The sequence below is a fragment of the Pipistrellus kuhlii genome, unplaced genomic scaffold, assembly GCF_014108245.1.
Source record: "Pipistrellus kuhlii isolate mPipKuh1 unplaced genomic scaffold, mPipKuh1.p scaffold_m20_p_6, whole genome shotgun sequence".
Taxonomy (NCBI): Eukaryota; Metazoa; Chordata; class Mammalia; order Chiroptera; family Vespertilionidae; genus Pipistrellus; species Pipistrellus kuhlii.
Window position 1 is genome coordinate 57,172,574 of NW_023425562.1, and position 17,704 is coordinate 57,190,277.

At 43.8% G+C, this 17,704-nt stretch overlaps 1 protein-coding gene across 5 annotated transcripts in view; it reads left to right on the top strand.

Annotated features, from left to right (window-relative positions):
- The first annotated feature begins 5,805 nt into the window (after window positions 1–5,805).
- Window positions 5,806–17,704, top strand: part of PTPRA (protein tyrosine phosphatase receptor type A) — a 104,061-nt gene continuing 92,162 nt past the window's right edge. For 2 of the 5 annotated variants that reach the window (XM_036419165.2, XM_036419168.2), the window contains exon 1: window positions 5,807–6,098. The gene's annotated coding sequence lies outside the window, so the exon portion shown is untranslated. Of the gene's footprint in view, window positions 6,099–17,704 lie in introns of all 5 variants that reach the window. The other 3 variants (XM_036419166.2, XM_036419171.2, XM_036419170.2) reach the window with 2 other exon arrangements.

The window sequence follows — 17,704 nt, forward strand, 5'->3', positions numbered from 1 at the left end:
CAATTTATTATGCTTACTACTTACACGAGGGTCAAGAATTTGGACAGGTAAAACGGATGGTTTGTCTGCTCTACAGTGTCTGGGGCAACTGCTGGAAGACAAAGATTGAAGGTGACTTGATACTTGAAGGCTGAAATCATCTGAAGTCTTGGTAATAGTCTGATAGCGGAAGCTGGTTGTTGGCTGGAACTTTAGTGGGGCTGTTGGTCAGAACACATACAACCTGCAGTACCTCCCAACATGACAGCATCCCAGGAGGGTCAGGCAAAGCTGTGTTGCCTTCCCTAACCTAGCTTTGGGAGTCACACCTGCCACATTCTGTTTCTTGAGGTGGTCACATAGACATACCCCACCCAATTTTAAAGGGAAATCAAGCCTGGCCAACATGGTTCAGTTGTTGAATGTTAACCTATGAACCAGGAGGTCAAGATTTGATTCCCGGTCAGGGCATATGTGGGTTCCATTCTTGGTAGGAATCGTGCAGGAGGCTGCTGATCAATGATTCTCTCTCATCATTTATGTTTCTATTTCTCTCCCTCTCCCTTCTTCTCTGAAATCAGTAAAAAAATATTTTTAAGCTGAAACCGGTTTGGCTCAGTGGTAGAGCTTCGGTCTGTGGACTGAAGGGTCCCAGGTTTGATTCTGGGCAAGGGCATGTACCTTGGTTGCAGGCACATCCCCGGTAGGGTGTGTGCAAGAGGCATCTGGTCAATGTTTCTCTTTCATTGATGTTTCTAGCTCTCTATCTCTCTCCCGTCCTCTCTGTAAAAAATCAATTTAAAAAAAATTTTTTTTTAAATAATAAAAATTTTAAAAAAGAGGTGGGGGGGGTGACTCTAGTTCTTGATAGGGGAGTTGCAAGAATCTGGAAGAGTGTGTAAAACTGGGAATGTGGCCAATTTTTGGAATCACAATCTGGCACAGTCTATCAGATTTCGCTCTTAGAATCAGCAGACACCTCCAGGGAAAGGAAAGAAGATCTCCAATGCTAGGCTTATCCTGGGTTTTTTTCTCTCCAGTCTTAGCCTCATAATTCTTCATTTCCCTGGTAGCTTTTCAATACCTTTTAAAAATGTTTCCTCCAGCTTTTTTAGTTATTCTCAATGAAGAGGAGTTGGAACCATATAACTCAGTCCACCTTCTGGACAGGGTGCCGTAGGCAGTGCTTTTAGAATGTACACAATTAAAGGTCTATATCCCCAAATACCATATAACATATTTACTCATGTCATGTGTTAACATTAAACATTCAACATGTGAAGTTTTTAAAATGTGAGAAATAACAATGAGGATAAACAGTAATCATAACTTCACCAAAATGTGTTAGTACATTTAGAGAAGCACTGGAGATGTTCATGAGGTTGAAAATTAAAGGCAGCCATGTGTACTTTTTTTTGGTAAAACACTGATTTCCCCCTCCAACATTTTATCATGAAAACTTTCAAACATACACTAAGTTGAAAGAATTTTACAGTGAATACCTGTACCACCTGGATTCTACCATTAACATTTAATATACTTATCATACATCTTTCCATCTTTTTGTCCATCTTACTACTACCTTATTTTTTAAAATTTTATGTGTTTTATTGATTTCAGAAAGGGGGAGAGAGAGAGAAACGTCAGTGATGAGAGAATCATCGGTTGGCTGCCTCCTGCAGCCCCCAGGCGTATACCCTGACTGGGAATCAAACCATGACCTCCTGGTTCATAGGTCGACATTCAACCACTGGGACACAAGGGACAGGCAAACTGTCATTTTTAATGAATTCCAAAGTAAGTTGCAGTCATTAGTACACTTAGCTCTAAATATTTCAGAATGCATTTCATTAGCCAGAGTTTATTATTTATTTGTAATTTTCCCCCCAATCTATATATAAAATGTTCAGATCTTAAGTGTACATTTGCTAAGTCTTAACAAATGCACATATATACCTACAGTGATATCTTAAAAATAACCAGAATTTTTTTTTCTTCAAATTCTCCACTGATCAATTTACAAATTTGTGTAAAATGCCTTCTACCACCCTAGCCGGTTGGGCTCAGTGGATAAAGTGTCAGCCTGTGGACTGAAGCGTCCCAGGTTCCATCCCGGTCGGTGACACCTGGCTGGGTTGCTGGCTTGGTCTAACGGGCAGGAGGCAGCTGATCAATGATTCCCTTTCATCATTGATGTTTCTCTCCCCATCCCTCTCTGAAATATAAATATAAATATAAATATATAAATATATAAATATATAAATATATAAATATATAAATATATAAATATATATATATATATATATATATATATATATATATATATATATATATATATATAATTAAAAACCTTCTACCCTGAGCAATTTGCATGACAGGCCTGGACCTACAGTCTGGATGGGGCCAACTCTTGGCCAATGGATGGGACTAGGATTGGGCATGGGACCAGGATTTTCAAATTTGGAAACATGCCTTCTAGTTTAGAATATTAATGGCAACCCTGGAATGAGAATCAGAGCAAATACTTCTACCAGGCACCTTCTCAGGAGAGGGGGCTGCACTCTTAGGTTCAGTGCTGGCAAGTGACCCTTGGGAATAGAACAATGGCCTGTAATGGCACTGGGCTCTCATTTACCTCAACCTATCAGATTGCCTTGCTTTGTTTTCATTACAGCATTTAAGAAGTTTTTTTTATTTGCTTGTTTGTTGTCTGTCGTCCCATCTATAATGTTTCATGAGAGCAGAGACCTTTTCTGTCTTATTCCCTGCTGTGTCTAGCACATAGTCTGCACTCAGTAACTGACACATTGTTCCATTTACTACTTGGGGAAAGGAGGCCCTGAGAGAGGAAGTGGCTTGTCTGCAGAAACAGTTCTTTACCCCAGTGATTGCCAGCCTTCCAGACCTCCTGGACCACTGGTTGGCAACCACTGCATACTCCATCCTCCAGCTTTCCTAGTGTGGTTTTTTTCTGATGACCCCTGTGACTCTTGGGGCACCTATCTGTAGGTATATGCTCCTGGCCCTAACTGGTTTGGCTCAGTGGATAGAACATCAGCCTGTGTTTCAAAGGTCCCAGCTTTGATTCTGATCAAGGGCAAGTACCTTGGTTGCAGGCACATCCCCAATAGGGGTGTGCAAGAGGCAGCTGATCGAGGTTTCTCTCTCATAGATGTTTCTAACTCTCAATCCCTCTCCCTCTCTGTAAAAAATCAATAAAATATATATTTTTAAAAAAGATAAGTAGGCTTGGGAGAAAGGGTTTGGCCTCCTACTTGGTCGGGCGTGGTACAGAAAGTCTATCCCCCCTCCTTATCTCAGGTCTTCTCTCATCTTTGAAGACAGCCCTTTATCCTGTGAAAATGGGGGTGAGGGAGGAGTCATGTACACCCCAGTGCCAGGAGGGGGAAGCTGGGCTGGTCTCCACAGGTGGGCAGCTGAGGATGGGACTCTCTCCTCTTCCACTGGAAACTGTATGTGTGTTAAGTAAAAAGCTGAACTCTCCTCCAGGTCTCTGGAATGAGATTCTCAAGACCCTGCCTCTTTTTGGTCTGAGGTGACAGACCACAAATGGTCTGACCACAGTGCAGCTGCTTCATGGAGGGAAGGAACTGCACTTACTGAGACAGGGTTACTTGCCAAACTGTACATGCCTGCAATTCTCAGTCCAGTGCTGGGAGGTTCCAGGAAGAGCAGCAGAAGGATATTCAGGTCACTAGCGAATGGAGAGGCTTAAACCCTAGGGTTGTCTCCCACACCCAACTGAAGCATTTTCCCAAGTGTGCTCAGACAAGCTGGGGATCCTTTTTTTTTTTAAGGATCTTAAAAGAACAAAACTACCTACTTTGCCCTAGCCTTTTTGGCTCAGTGGATAGAGTGTCAGCCCATGGACTTAGGGTTTTGGGTTTGATTCAGGCAAGGGCACATACCTTGGTTTTAGGCTTGATGCAACTAATTGATGTGTCTCTGTCTCTGTCCCTCCCTTTCACTCTAAAAATCAATAGAAAAATTTCCTTGGGAGATGATTAACAAAGCTATTTATTTTAATGTAAGAAAATATAAATAGCATGTCAAACATTTTTATGGTAATTAAGTAAAAATATAAATGAGCCAGAAGAAATGTATTAAATAATAGTGTAGCTCAGATGTAGGTGAAGTAAAACCACACTGGTCAGGTGTGTCCTGGAGCGCTGCTATTCTAGCTACCCAGGTGCTTCCTACATTCACAGTCATTGTTTTTCAGGATTTCTAAACCCTTTGAACGCAGACTTTTCACTTTTCCATTGGTGTGCAGAGACTAAGTTCGGGCTTCCTGGGAAACATGAACAGCGGGCATATGGAAGAACCTGCCCTCATTGGGTCTAACAGGAGATTGGGCTTGCGGCCTAGGGGCCTTAGAGCTGAAGTGTCTGTCGCACTTTGGCGGCTTGGGTTTGGCCATTTCACACTACCCCGCGGAAAGGGAGTGAGAAACACTTCTCCCACTCAAGAAGGGTCTTTTCTCCTGGGGAGGGGATGGCCCGAAGGAGGCCCACCGCATCCCATATTTGTAGGCAGTAGCTCTCTGATGGGCCATTCACTTCACGAATACCGGGGAGGGAGTGCATAGTGGTGGGGACTGAACGTAGTAGGGGCACCAACCCCGTGAAAATAGCAACTGATGTGGCCTCCTCCTCCTGTGCCAAAATGTCTCCACCGCACTCGCCCTGCCAGGAAGAACTGACACTGGCCACAGCCCCTTCCCCTGGAGCGCGCCAAACCACGGGACAGACGGTGAAAGAGGAGGGTTCAGGGTCCAGGAGGAACGGTCGCTGCAACCCATCCCAGGTAGCGCAGACTCCTGGTGTCGGGTGAAGGGTCATTGCCAAGCTCCGCTTGCAGACTGATGTTCAATCTATCTCCACTCTCCCGGTGAGGGTCCCCGTGTGTCAGAGGGACGCTGAATGGTCTTACCCCCCCACCCACCACGACTCTAAATGGCCTTTAGCCCATGACGCCCAAGTCCTGCAGCCTGGGACCCCGCTCCTACTGGACAAACGGCCGGCCGGCGTGGGGCGGCACACTAGGATAGGGAAGACTGGCGAGGAGTTACACGCCCCCAATCCGGTCCCCGGCCCTGGGAAGGGGGGAGAAAGGAGATGGGGACTCATCTTTAGGTCCTCCTCTCCCCCGCCAGGCCTATCGGAAACAACACCCCCGCTGCAGAGCACCATGTGTTGGGTTTCTACCCGGCTCCGAGGCGAGCCAGGCCCCGGTAGGTGCATCTGGAAGCCAAGGCTATTTCCCTGGGGCTCGGGTGGGGATGGCGTGGGCCGACATGACGTAAGACGACACCCACAGCGCCAGACCCGTTCTAGGGGCTTTGCAGGTTCCTCTCTCTCCCTAGTGAGAGGCTTCTTCCTGTAAGTACCTTGCAGCAATCGGGAAACAAAAAATCCAAATAGAACAGAGTTGGAGAAAGGAGTAGAAAGACGGCATCTGAGCTCCAGCCCGCCCTTATCGCTAGACTTCGGCGTAACTTGTATTCGGACTCAGTTTTCGCATCTGAAAAGTGGGAAGAAGGCCCGGGTCTAAGGGACAGGGGCTATAGAGAGGCGGAAGGCGTGGGTGCACCGGCGGCCGGTGCTCCCGAGGTCCTGCTCCCACGAGGACAAGGGCTTGGATCGGGTGCACATCTCCAGGGCGGTGCGCGAGGCTGTGAGAACCAGGAGGCAGGCGCTCGGAGGCGCCCGAGGGCGGGACCTGGAGGCCGGGAGACGCCCTTTCGGCCCGGACCAATCAGCGCTCAACTCTTAACGGCCAATGAGGAGGCGCCTTACAGCCGAGGCCGGCTCGGGAGCGAGGCCGCGGGGAGTGTAGCGCTGACAGAGGCGCGCGCGCGATCCATCTCGGACCCGGGACCCCGGCAGCTATCCCCGCCGCCCGCCCCAGTCGCCCCTCCGCCACTTCTTTTCGCCATGGAGGCGAGGCCGCCGCCGCCGCCGCGGGGCTCCAAGCCGCGGGCCGGGCGGCGGCCCTGAAGGCGTGTGGCGGGCCGAGACGCCGTCGCCGCCGCCGCCGCGCAGCCGAGGCGGAGCCGCGGTCCTCGTCCCCGGCGGTCCCGCCCAGCGCCGGGCTCGGTGAGTGTTCGCGGCCGCTGCCGCTCCGGGGGCTTTGGAAGCGGCGGGGCCGGGAGAGGGTGGCTCCCGGGCAGGGGTGGGAGGGGTCGCTGGCAGGAACCCCAATCCCTAATTTTCCGGAAGAACCCTTCGGGTGTCTAGAATCGAGCTGGCTCCCACATCCTTGCACAGTCCGGGGAGGGGTGGGGGGTTCCCCGGAAACGTGCGGGACAGGACGCTGACCCCTGTCGAGTGCCCAGGAACTTTGCGTGCAAACCAGGGATGTCATAGTTTATTCTGAAAGAGGAAACTCAGAGCAGTGAGAACAGAATTTGCCCAGGTCCATTTCATAGGAAGAAAGAGGAGAACTCCTGGCATGAGAAAATTTGCTCTTGTAAGAAACCAACTTTTCTTCCCCTTAACGGCCCCCAGACCCCTCTCCCAGGCCTCTCTGTATTCGGCCCACTCCCAACTGTTGAGGCCGCTTAGAAAGGGAAATTGGGGCTCAGAGCTGCCCAGAATTCAGAATTAGCCAATTGGGAATGCATACCCCCCCCTCCCTTTTTTACTTCTAGTAAATAAAATAAAGAATATCGCGTTGTTGTTTTAAATTAGGTCCTAACTGTATTTCCTGAAGATAAAAATAATAATGTCAGAGCTGAACCCAATATTGAAGGGTGTCTTCCCCCCCTTCCCCCCCCCCTCTGAAGTCAGGTTGTTTGTAAGACAGGAAAAGAATGTGCAGAACCTCCCTAGGCAGGGTGAATAATTTCAGGAGCCTTTGCCCAGGGTAGGGATTCCTGCTCTAAACCATCACATCTCCCCGAAGATCTCCTCATTGGCCACCTGCTCGCTGTGAAGGCAGCCCAGGAACCAGAAGATGGTGGGCGGGGAGAGGCCTGACATGGAACATGGGCGAGCATCTTCCTGCCTGGCCACTCCTTCAAAAAAACACACAGCTGATGCTGTCACTTGTTTACTTAAAAATTCCCTCACTCTCCTTTTCCCATGGGATGAATGAAGCCTGAAATGTCTTATCAAGTCATACAAGGCCCTCGACAGTCTGGCCTCAACTTGTTCTTTCCGTTTTAGCCGAATTCTTGGCTTCTCCTTCCCCGTGTCCCCCTCCCTAGCCATTCGGAGCTGCTTGTCTGCCTTTTCACGTGTTTGGATGCCGATGCTTGTGTGGCCTCTTCCCTCCCCACTCGTACCTGGTCAGCTCTGTCTTTTCCTTTACAGTCCCTTTCACTAGAGCAGCTTCTTGAGGGCAGGAGCACCTTTTCACCTCCGATGCTCAAAGGATTTTTCTCTCAATTGTCTTGTAGGTCCTATCCCATCTCTTTCCCCCTTAGATCTTGGCTCTGTTTACTTCCAGGTACTCACTTCCCAAAAGAATCTTTCTTGACTGTTTTCTGAAGGCTTTCTTGGAGTGCATGCCTAGGACTTTTGGTATCTCTGATCCTCCATCTTCCCATTTTCATCCCAGTCAGTGCCTCCCCACCACACCCCCCATTAGTAGTCAGCAGGCAGGAACTGTCGGGTGTCATATCCCACTGGCATCCAGTTTTGCCTGACTCTCTCTGAAAGGCCAAAAGCCTCCTGGTGTCTTCACCTCTGCCTTCCTGAAGCAGTCTGATGATACGTGCACTCTAAGACAGCAGTCGCCAACCTTTCGGACCTCACGGACCATCCGTTGGGGACCGCTGCTCCTAGGCAAACGGGATCCAGGAGGCTGTTTACTGGGACTTTTTAGCCGCTTATTTACCATCTGGGTGAAATTCAGAACCAGAAAAGCCAATCCTCTGACTTAAGCACATTCATGTGCCTTCTGTTTGTTAAGGGAAAGTGCTTGGGATACAAATTAAAAGTGAGGAGATCCAGTCTTTTTTTAAAAATATATATTTTTATTGATTTCAGAGAGTAAGGAAGAGGGAGAGAGAGAGAGAGAGAGAAACATCAATGATGAAAGGATCATTGATCGGCTGGCTCCTGCACACCCCACACGGAGGATTGAGCTTGCAACCCAGGCATGTGCCCTGCCTGGGAATTGAACCTTGAACTCCTAGCTTATAGGTTGAACTCAGTCACTAAGCCACGCCGGCTGGGCACGAGATCCAATCTTAACGTTTGAGGAGCTCACAGTCTAATGCAGGACAGATGAATACAAATACATCACAGGTGGTATGAAAGTGCAGTAATAATAACTATTTTCGTTTATTTGCTTTGTGACAAGCTATGTAATAAATTTCCATGAGTTATTTAATGCTTTCAACAGTCATGTAGAGGCTTATTCCTATTTGACAAGGGTGGAAACTGAGACTCTACAGTGGGAAGATGAGAGAATAAGCAGGATTCGATCTTGGCAGTCTAGTTCCATAGCATCTGCCAGGCTGTATAGAAAGCATTGCCTCCCTAGGTGGTTCAAGAAAGCTTTACGGAAAAGGGGCTTTTGGGTCATGACGGGTGCATTGGAGTTTGTGTATGGTGGACAGGATACAGGAAAGAGGGAACAGCACAAGTGGGCTTGGAGGTGGGAGGAACCCCCTGTCCTTGGGGAGTCTGGAGAGGTTAAACGTAGTTGGGACTGAATAGGAGGAAGAAGGGTGGAAGGTGACAATAGGGTGAGTTTGAGGGTTATAGGTGCTGTGTTAAAGTTTGACCAGAGGAAAGCCACTGGAGAATTTTAAAAGAAATCAGGGACTTGGGCTGACTGGGCTTTAGGAAGGACATTGGGGTATTGTGGGGCCAGATGTTGTCACCCCTGCAATGGCCAGGCTCCACAGAGGCAGAATCACAGCCTTTTAGACTCGGATGAGGCCTACAGAGATTCCTACTGAGTTTCATGAAAAGATAATAAATACATATAAGAAAAAATTCCAATAGTGTACAAGAGGGCATATAGAGAAAAATAAGCCTCCCTCCTGCCTTGACTTCCCCAGAGATGGCTGAAGTTTGTAGTTTTGTGGCCTTACATAGACACTGTTACTTTATAAACGTGTGTCTGTTTACCCATACTCGTCCCCTATGTAAATTGTTTCCAAGATTTTCTATTACAGTTTTACAATGAATGTCCTTATACATACTTTATGGGCTCATGTATAAAATTATGTGAACAACATATTTCTGAGAGTGGAATTACTAGCTCAAAGGATTTATGTGCATTTAAAAAATACATTTTGTTGATTTTTTTTGAGAGAGAAGGGAGAGGAGGAAGAGATATATCAATAGGAGGGTGGTACATCCAATGGCTGCCTCTCACATGACCACCATTAAGGAGCACTCCCCACTTGGGATCAAGCCCACAAACCTGGCAGGTGTCCCGACCTGAAATCAAACCAGCAGCCTTTTGGTGCTTGGGACAACGCCCAACCAACTGAGCAGCACAGGCCAGGGTAATTCATGTGCATTTAAAATTTTTAGGCATATAGCCAAATCATTACCCCTTCTAAGGGGTTGTACTAACTTATCCTCTCTCCCCCAAATGTGAATGGGACTCAGTGGATCTTCATCAGAGTATGCACAGGGCCCTTCCCTATGTGAGTCTAACATTTCTGTCAGTTTACAGGGGAGACACTGAGGCTCAGAAAGATAAAGAGACTTGTGCAAGACAGTGTAGGTGGTGGTGGTTTTTTAAGCAGCTCTGATATTTGTATTTGCCCAACACCTTTTATTGGAGGTGCTTAGAGTCTATTAGTAATCATTGTTGCATTATATTTCTCCATCTTCATGTGGAAAAAATGAGAAAAAGGTGAAGTGATGTTTGAACTATAAGCAGGAAGCTGGCCAAATTTAGAATCTTGTCTTTTATTTCTAGTTCAATAACTAATAAATGTTCTTAAATGCCAAAGCTGAAATGTTTGTTTTTGTTTGTTTTTTTAAGAAGTGTTTTTTTCAGGGAATCTAAAAAAATAAAAAAATAGCTATAACATTAACTTAATAAAACTGATTAGTAAACCTACAATAACCCTGCCGAAACCAGTTTGGCTCAGTGGATAGAGCGTCGGCTTGAGGACTGAAGGGTCCCGGGTTCGATTCCGGTCAAGGGCATGTACCTTGGTTGCGGGCATATCCCCAGTAGGGGGTGTGCAAGAGGCAGCTGATCAATGACTCTCTCTCATCGATGTTTCTAACTATCTCTCTCCCTTCCTCTCTGTACAAAATCAATAAAATATATATTTAAAAAAAAAAAACCTACAATAACCCAAGGTTAAAATTTGCTTTAATATATTCTTTATAGAAAAGATAATTAAATGTTAAACTTTACTGTAAATTCATATTTATTTGTGTCATTGGATATGCCTAGCTTTTTTTAAGTTCTAATCAATACATATAGAATATTTTTACATTATCTTTAAAAAAATATTTTTTTATCGCCCTAACCGGTTTGGCTCAGTGGATAGAGCGTCGGCCTGCTGGCTGAAGGGCAAGGCCAGACAAGGCCATGTACCTTGGTTGTGGGCACATCCTCAGTGGGGAGTATGCAGGAGGCAGCTGATGGATGTTTCTCTCTCATTGATGTTCTAACTCTCTATCCCTCTCCCTCTCTATAAAAATCAATAAAATCTATTTAAAAAATATGTATTTTTATTGATTTCAGAGAAGGGAGAGGGAGAGAGAGAGATCAACACTCAGGCATGTGCTCTGACCTGGAATTGAACTGTGACCTCCTGGTTCATAGGTCAATGCTCAACCACTGAGCAACACTTGTATTCTTGCATAGCATCAACTATTTTATTTTTACTTAATAGTGTCCTATGCATTGATAATTGTAGTTTGTACACTCTTTTTTATATTGATTTTTTTCTTCATTTTACTGTTTTAAATGGTACTTCTGAGCACCCATGTACAAATATGTCTTTTGGATTATTTTCTTGGACTTTTATCACTAAAGTGGGTTCACTGACTTCAGGATATGGCTTCAGGACCAAAAGCTGAGTTAATTTATAACACTATCAGCAATTGATGTGTGCTGACAGTCTAGCCAGTGCTATTACAAACACTGATATTTGGTTTTGTTAATTTAAAAATAATATAAGGTACCTTGAATTACATTTAATTTACATTTCTTTAGAAAAAGAGACCAATAACTCTTTAGATTTTGAAAGTGTGGTATATATCATGCCCAAGAGTTATGTAACTAAAAGCAACTTCTTTTTGAAAAAAGGCATTATTGATGGGACAGAAATAGTGTAGAAATTTAGGGTAAGATCATATTGGTATGAAAAAAAAAAGACTAGATGCTGTTTGATTAAAAATAGCAGATCTTGTGCCAGTAGCTGGGAATACTCCACAGAGTGAGTATGTGATGCCTGCCCTTAAGGGGCTAATAGAGTAACAAGCATTAATCACTTTATGGTAGTTACAGATATGATCAAAAGGGAAGAATAGGATACCTGGTGAGTGCCAGAGAAGTTCAGTGTTACACATTTGCAGTTGAACATCACTTACAAGGGCCCGGGGCTGGGGAAGGGTTTTAGTGTCTTAGGGAAGAGCATCTCTAACGCGAATGCTCACATGAAACATCTGGAGATCTTGTTAAAGTGGCAAGTCCTGATTCAGTAGGTCTAGGGGGGGTTGGGACTTTGGATTCTACAAGACTAACAAGCTCCCAGGTGAGGCAGATGCTACTGGTAGGTGGGTCTCACATGTGGACTAGCAAGACCCAATTGAGAGTTTGGTGAACACCGGAAGCTGACTGATCAAGATGAGTAAGGGGTAGAGGGGGTAGTTCTCTTCTCTGGCTGTACTGTACATTTACCTGGGGAAATTATAAAGATTAGCAATGCAGGCTGACATGTGGTTGAGCATTGACCTGTGACCCAGGAGATCACGGTTCGATGCCCAGTCAGGGTACATGCTTGAGTTGTGGATTCGATCCTAGTAGGCACAGAAGACAGCTGATCAATGGTTCTCTCTCACTGTTGATGTTTCTAGGCTCTCTCTCCCTCTTCCTCTTTGAGATAAATAAAAACATATTTTAAAAATATGAGTGATGCAAATGCTCATCCCCACGTATTTTTTTTAACTCTTACCCAAGGATATATTTATTTGTTGTTTTTTAAATTGATTTTTTAATAATTTTTATTAAACTTAGGATTGTCACTGGTATCTTTTTGGGTCTACAGGTCAACCAGTGTCACCGTGTTAACTACAGAAATTTGGGTGTCCTAAAGGAAGAGTAGGGATTTCTATAGTGAGATTGCCAAACCATATTTATATATTTGCTTTTAATGTATACTGTGTATATGCAGTTTTTATTAGACCTTTAAAGAATGGGCAGGTGGCTTAAAATGATTTCTGCAAAGAAATCAGTGATTGAAGAAAATGCCAATAATTCAATCACAAACAAACAAAATGGCAGAGCTAATCATTGTTCATATCCTATTATGAACTCTTGGTGAACTATTAGATTAAATAAGTCAGCTCTTATTATATTGGAAATATCAAGAAGCCCGTTTAAACCAGGGATTTAGCGCAGCCAGCATGCCTCATTGGTTGAGCATCAACCTATGAACCAGGAGGTCATGGTTTGATTCCTGGTCAGGGCATATACCTGGTTGTAGGCTTGATCCCCAGTTTGGGGTGTGCAGGAAGCAGCCGATCAATGATTCTTTCTCATGATTTTGCCCACCACTGTCATATGCACCCTTTATGTTTTTGCACAAAATATGCCACAATTGCCTAATCCTCACAGCTTCGTACTTAATCAGTTCATACTTAAACAGTTCATACTTACTCAGGTAAATTACACAGTAACATTTAGTCTAGCAGTGATTGGCAAACTCATTCATTAGTCAACAGAGCAGTGGTTTGCAGACCACTGTTATAGGCTATTAGATGCTGTAGATAATTTTACTAGCCTAATTATTGAAGTATATGTTCTATGGGTGTGTTTTTTTTGTTGTTGTTTTACAAGGAACAAAAAGTCACATACCATTGGCAGGTTCTTTCTGTCTTGTCTGTCCCTTCTTCCACCCCACCAAAAAAGACTCACTAAAAAAAAAAAAAAATTACACATAATACTTAGAAAATAATGCATTCCTTTGTCAGCAAATACTTTTATAAGATGAGTAGAAAATGTTGCTGAAGATTTGAACAATATTAGGACAAATTTTGCAGTGTGGGAGTTTTGCTATATAGTTATAAAAGTATAGAAACTTTTAGCATGCATTCACTAGATTCTCTCTCTCTCTCTTTTTTTTTTTTAATATATTTTTATTGATTTTTTACAGAGAGGAAGAGAGAGAGATAGAGAGCTAGAAACGTCAATGAGAGAGAAACATTGACCAGCTGCCTCTTGCACTCCCCTTACGGGGGATGTGCCCACAACCAATGTACATGCCCTTGACCAGAATCGAACCTGGGACCTTTCAGTCCACAGGCTGATGCTCTACCACTGAGCCAAACCGGCTTCGGCTAGATTCTCTTTTTAATGGCAATTTACTTCTATTTTTAGATGTTTTTATTGATTTTAGAGACAGAAGAAGGAAGAGAGGTAGAGAGAAACATCAGTGAGAGAATCACCAATCAGCTGTCTCCTACACACCTCCTGTTGGAGATGGAACCTGAAGCCTGGGCATGTGCCCTGGCCAGAATTGAACCGTGACCTCTTGGTTTATATGTAGATGATCAATTACTGAGCCACACCAGCCAGGCTACATTCTCTTTAAATAATTCCAAGAAAAATTCATTATATTGTGAGCTACTGGAGAAGAAAATTTTTAAAAAAAATATATTTTTATTGATTTCAGAGAGGAAGGGAGAGAGAGACAGAAACATCAAAGATAAGAGAGAATCATTGATTGCTATCTCCTGCATGCCCCCCATTGGGGATCAAGCCTGCAACCCAGACATGGGTCCTTACCAGGAATGGAACTGTGACCTCCTGGCTCAAAGATCAATGCTCAACCACCGAGCCATGCCAGCTGAGCTGGAGAAGAAATTCTTAATGATAAACAACTATCTTAATAGCATTGCTATATGGAATAATTGTCCATAGTGTTTTGGCCAAATAAAAAGATGAAATTTATTCACTGCCTCTTCATGGACTGTTGAGGCAGATAACCACTCATTGGTTATCTGGTAGAGTTGTTGATGTTATACATTTTTCTTTTATTAAAAAAAAAATTCCAACTTTCCTGTGATAAATTGCTATCTAGCAAATATTATTTGAAAAAATAATATCTTTAATTCTTTTCAAGGTGTTATTTTAACAGTGGGTGAAAAGAAATGTGCTATGACATAGCATCTTTTTTGTAATTAAAAAAGAGCTTCATTGAGATATAATTTACATACCATGAAATTCATTCTTTTAAAATGTACAGTTCAGTGGTTTTTATTATAGTACATTCATGGAGTTGTGCAATCACCACCATTATCTAATTTCAGAACATTTTCATCACCCCAGGAAGAAACTTTGTACCCATTAGCTTTACTCCCATTCCACCTTCTCCCAGCCACTGACAACTACTAATCTTTCTGTCTCTGTGGATTCCCCTCTTCTGTATACTTCATGTAAGTGGAATTATACAATATGTGGCTTTTGTGTCAAGATTTTTTAATTTAGCATAATGTTGTGTGGTTTTTTTTGTTTTTTTTTTGTGAGGGGGGGTTCCCATGATATAACTTGTTTCAGTATTTTTTTCTTTTTTATAGCTGAATAATACAATATTCCACTGTATGGACATCACATTTTGTTTACCCATCAATTAGTGACTGGCTTTTTCCCACTTTTTGGCTATTATGAATAACATTGCCATGAATATTCATGTACAAGTGTCTGTGTGGACATACGTTTTTATTTCTCTCGGGTATATATCTAGGATTGGAATTGTGCAGTTAAAATTTTTAGAGGAGGGGGAGAAACCAAGATGGAGGCAAAGATAAACAACTAAACTGCCACCTCACACAACAATTTCAAAACTACAACTAAAGGACAAAACGTCTATCACCCAGAACCACGGGAAAGCTGGCTGAGTGGAAGTTTTACAACTAGAAGAGAAAGGAGCACGAACGCTGAAAAGCTGAGGTATGGAGGCACGCAGATCGGGCTGGTGGCGGGCGACTGGGTGCATGGCTTTTTTTCAACCCGAAGGGAGATAAGCTCCCAATCACTCTGAAATCCAGTTTCTGGGGACACATGGGGGACCCAGACGCCTACAGGTAGAAGCTGGACTATTGGCCATCGGGTCGGAAAGTGATGGTGACTTTTTTGCAGAGGTGTGCCCAGCAATCGTTGTTGACTGTGTTGGAGCGCTGGATGCAGGGACTTGGAAACCTAGAAAGGCAGAGAAGGCTGATGGCAGCCATTGCTTTTTGCCACGCCCCAGCCTAGTGATACCCTGAAACTCCGCCCTGTCCTGAGACCCCGCCCCACACATTCTATAAACCTGTCCAGGCTCCATACAGTGGCTTTTGCATATAAATGGCCTGCCCTGTGGCAGCTTAACCAAATAAACTGCAGCTCCAGTCAGACTGCTTCAAAACTGCCAAATCCCAAGCAAAAGGAGAAAACTGTAGTTCTTGCTGTAGCTTCTGCTGGGTGGCCTCAGATAGTAGCTGACCTGCACCCCATTGGAAATCCAGAAACTAATGTATCTAGTGGTCTGTGTGAGATGACACCAGATTTCAACTACTCATAAGGGACACATTCAAGAGGCAGACTCAGTGAGCACCAAAGCCCTCATGGAACAAGTCCTGCCCCATAAACGTGTCTCCAGCACAGCAATTCTTCCGTTATAGACACAGCGGGTCCTCACAGCCAACTGGCCTGGAGGTCAATTCCTCCCAGTGACACCAACAACAATCAAGACTTAACTACAACAAGGCTGTACACACAGTCCACAAAGGGATGCACCAAGAGTGTCCATCTTAGGTAACTGGGAGGCTGACCCATTGAACCATATAGGACACCTAGCACTCAAAGCTACCCTACCAACTCAGGGAAGCAGCGAAAATGAGGAGACAAGGAAACAGATCACAAATGAAAGAAATGGAGGAGAACAAACGACTGGACATAGAGTTCAAAACCACGGTTATAAAGGTTTTCAAGAATTTCCTAGAAAATGCCAATAAATTTAACGAGACCCTTGAGGATATGAAAAAGGACCAGCTAGAAATTAAACATACACTGACTGGAATAAAAATATTATACAGAGACCCAACAGCAGACTAGAGGATCGCAAGAATCAAGTCAAAGATTTGGAATACAAAGAAGCAAAGGACACTCCTTTGGAGAAGCAAGAAGAGAAGAGAATCCAGAAAGTTGAAGATAGTGTAAGAAGCCGCTGGGACAACTTCAACATCAGAATTATGGGGGGTGCCAGAAGAAGAGAGAGAGCAAGATACTGAAAACTTATTTGAAGAAATAATGTCAGAAAACTTCCCTGGTGAAATAAATAGACTTACAAGTCCAGGAAGTGCACAGAACCCCAAATAAGAGGAATCCAAAGAGGACCACACCAAGACACATCATAATTAAAATGCCAAGGGCAAAAGACAGAGAATCTCACAAGCAGCAAGAGAAAAAGTTAGTTACCTACAAGGGAGCACTCATACGACTGTCAGCTGATTTCTCAACAGAAACTATGCAGGCTAGATGTGAATGGCAAGAAATATTCAAAGTGATGAATATCAAGAACCTACAACCAAGATTACTTTACCCAGCAAAGTTATCATTCAGAATTGAAGGGCAGATAAAGAGCTTCACAGGTAAGAAAAAGCTAAAGGACTTCATCACCACCAAACCAGTATTATATGAAAGGCTGAAAGGTATTCTTTAAAAAGAGGAAAGGAGAGGGATAGAGAGCTAGAAACATCAATGAGAGAGAAACATCAACCAGCTGCCTCCTGCACACCCCCCCATCAGGGATGTGCCCGCACTCAATGTACATGTCCTTGACCGGAATAAAACCTGGGACCTTTCAGTCCACAGACCAATGTTCTATCTACTGAGCCAAACTGGTTTTGGCTTCTTTTTCTTTTTTAAACATATATATACTTTTTTATTGATTTCAGAGAGGAATGGAAAGGGAGAGAGAGATAGAAACATCAGTGATGAGAGAGAATTATTGGTCAGCTGCCTCCTGTGTGCCTCCTACTATGGATTAACCCCAAAACCCAGGCATGTGCTCTGGTTCATAGGTTGATGCTCAACCACTGAGCCACAATGGCTGAATTTTTTGTTTGTTTCTTTTGATGATTTGAAGGGCTATGTGTCTACACTACATTTTAGCTTTGTTTTTTGGAAATTACCAAAAATGTTATTGATGCTATTTTTATGTTATTAGGTTTGGTATGGACAAATCTGTTTGTGCAGATGGTGACTAAACAACTTAATCTCAAATAACCAGTTTCATCCCCCTGAGATCTATTACAAGAGGCACATCCTGCTTCCAATTTCATATGGTTAAGATAAATTAAAATACCATGTGATTGTGGAAAATGTAAAGAAATTTGAATACACCTTGGATAAAGGAGTTTGGAATTAGCAGACCTCAGCTCTATTTCTGGTAATACTAATTAGCTATGTTACTTTAGGCAAGTCTTACTGGGTCAGTTTCATTTGTAAGGTGATAAAGGATGTGATGGCTTAAGGTCCTTCTATCTTTAAAATTATTTAATTCTAC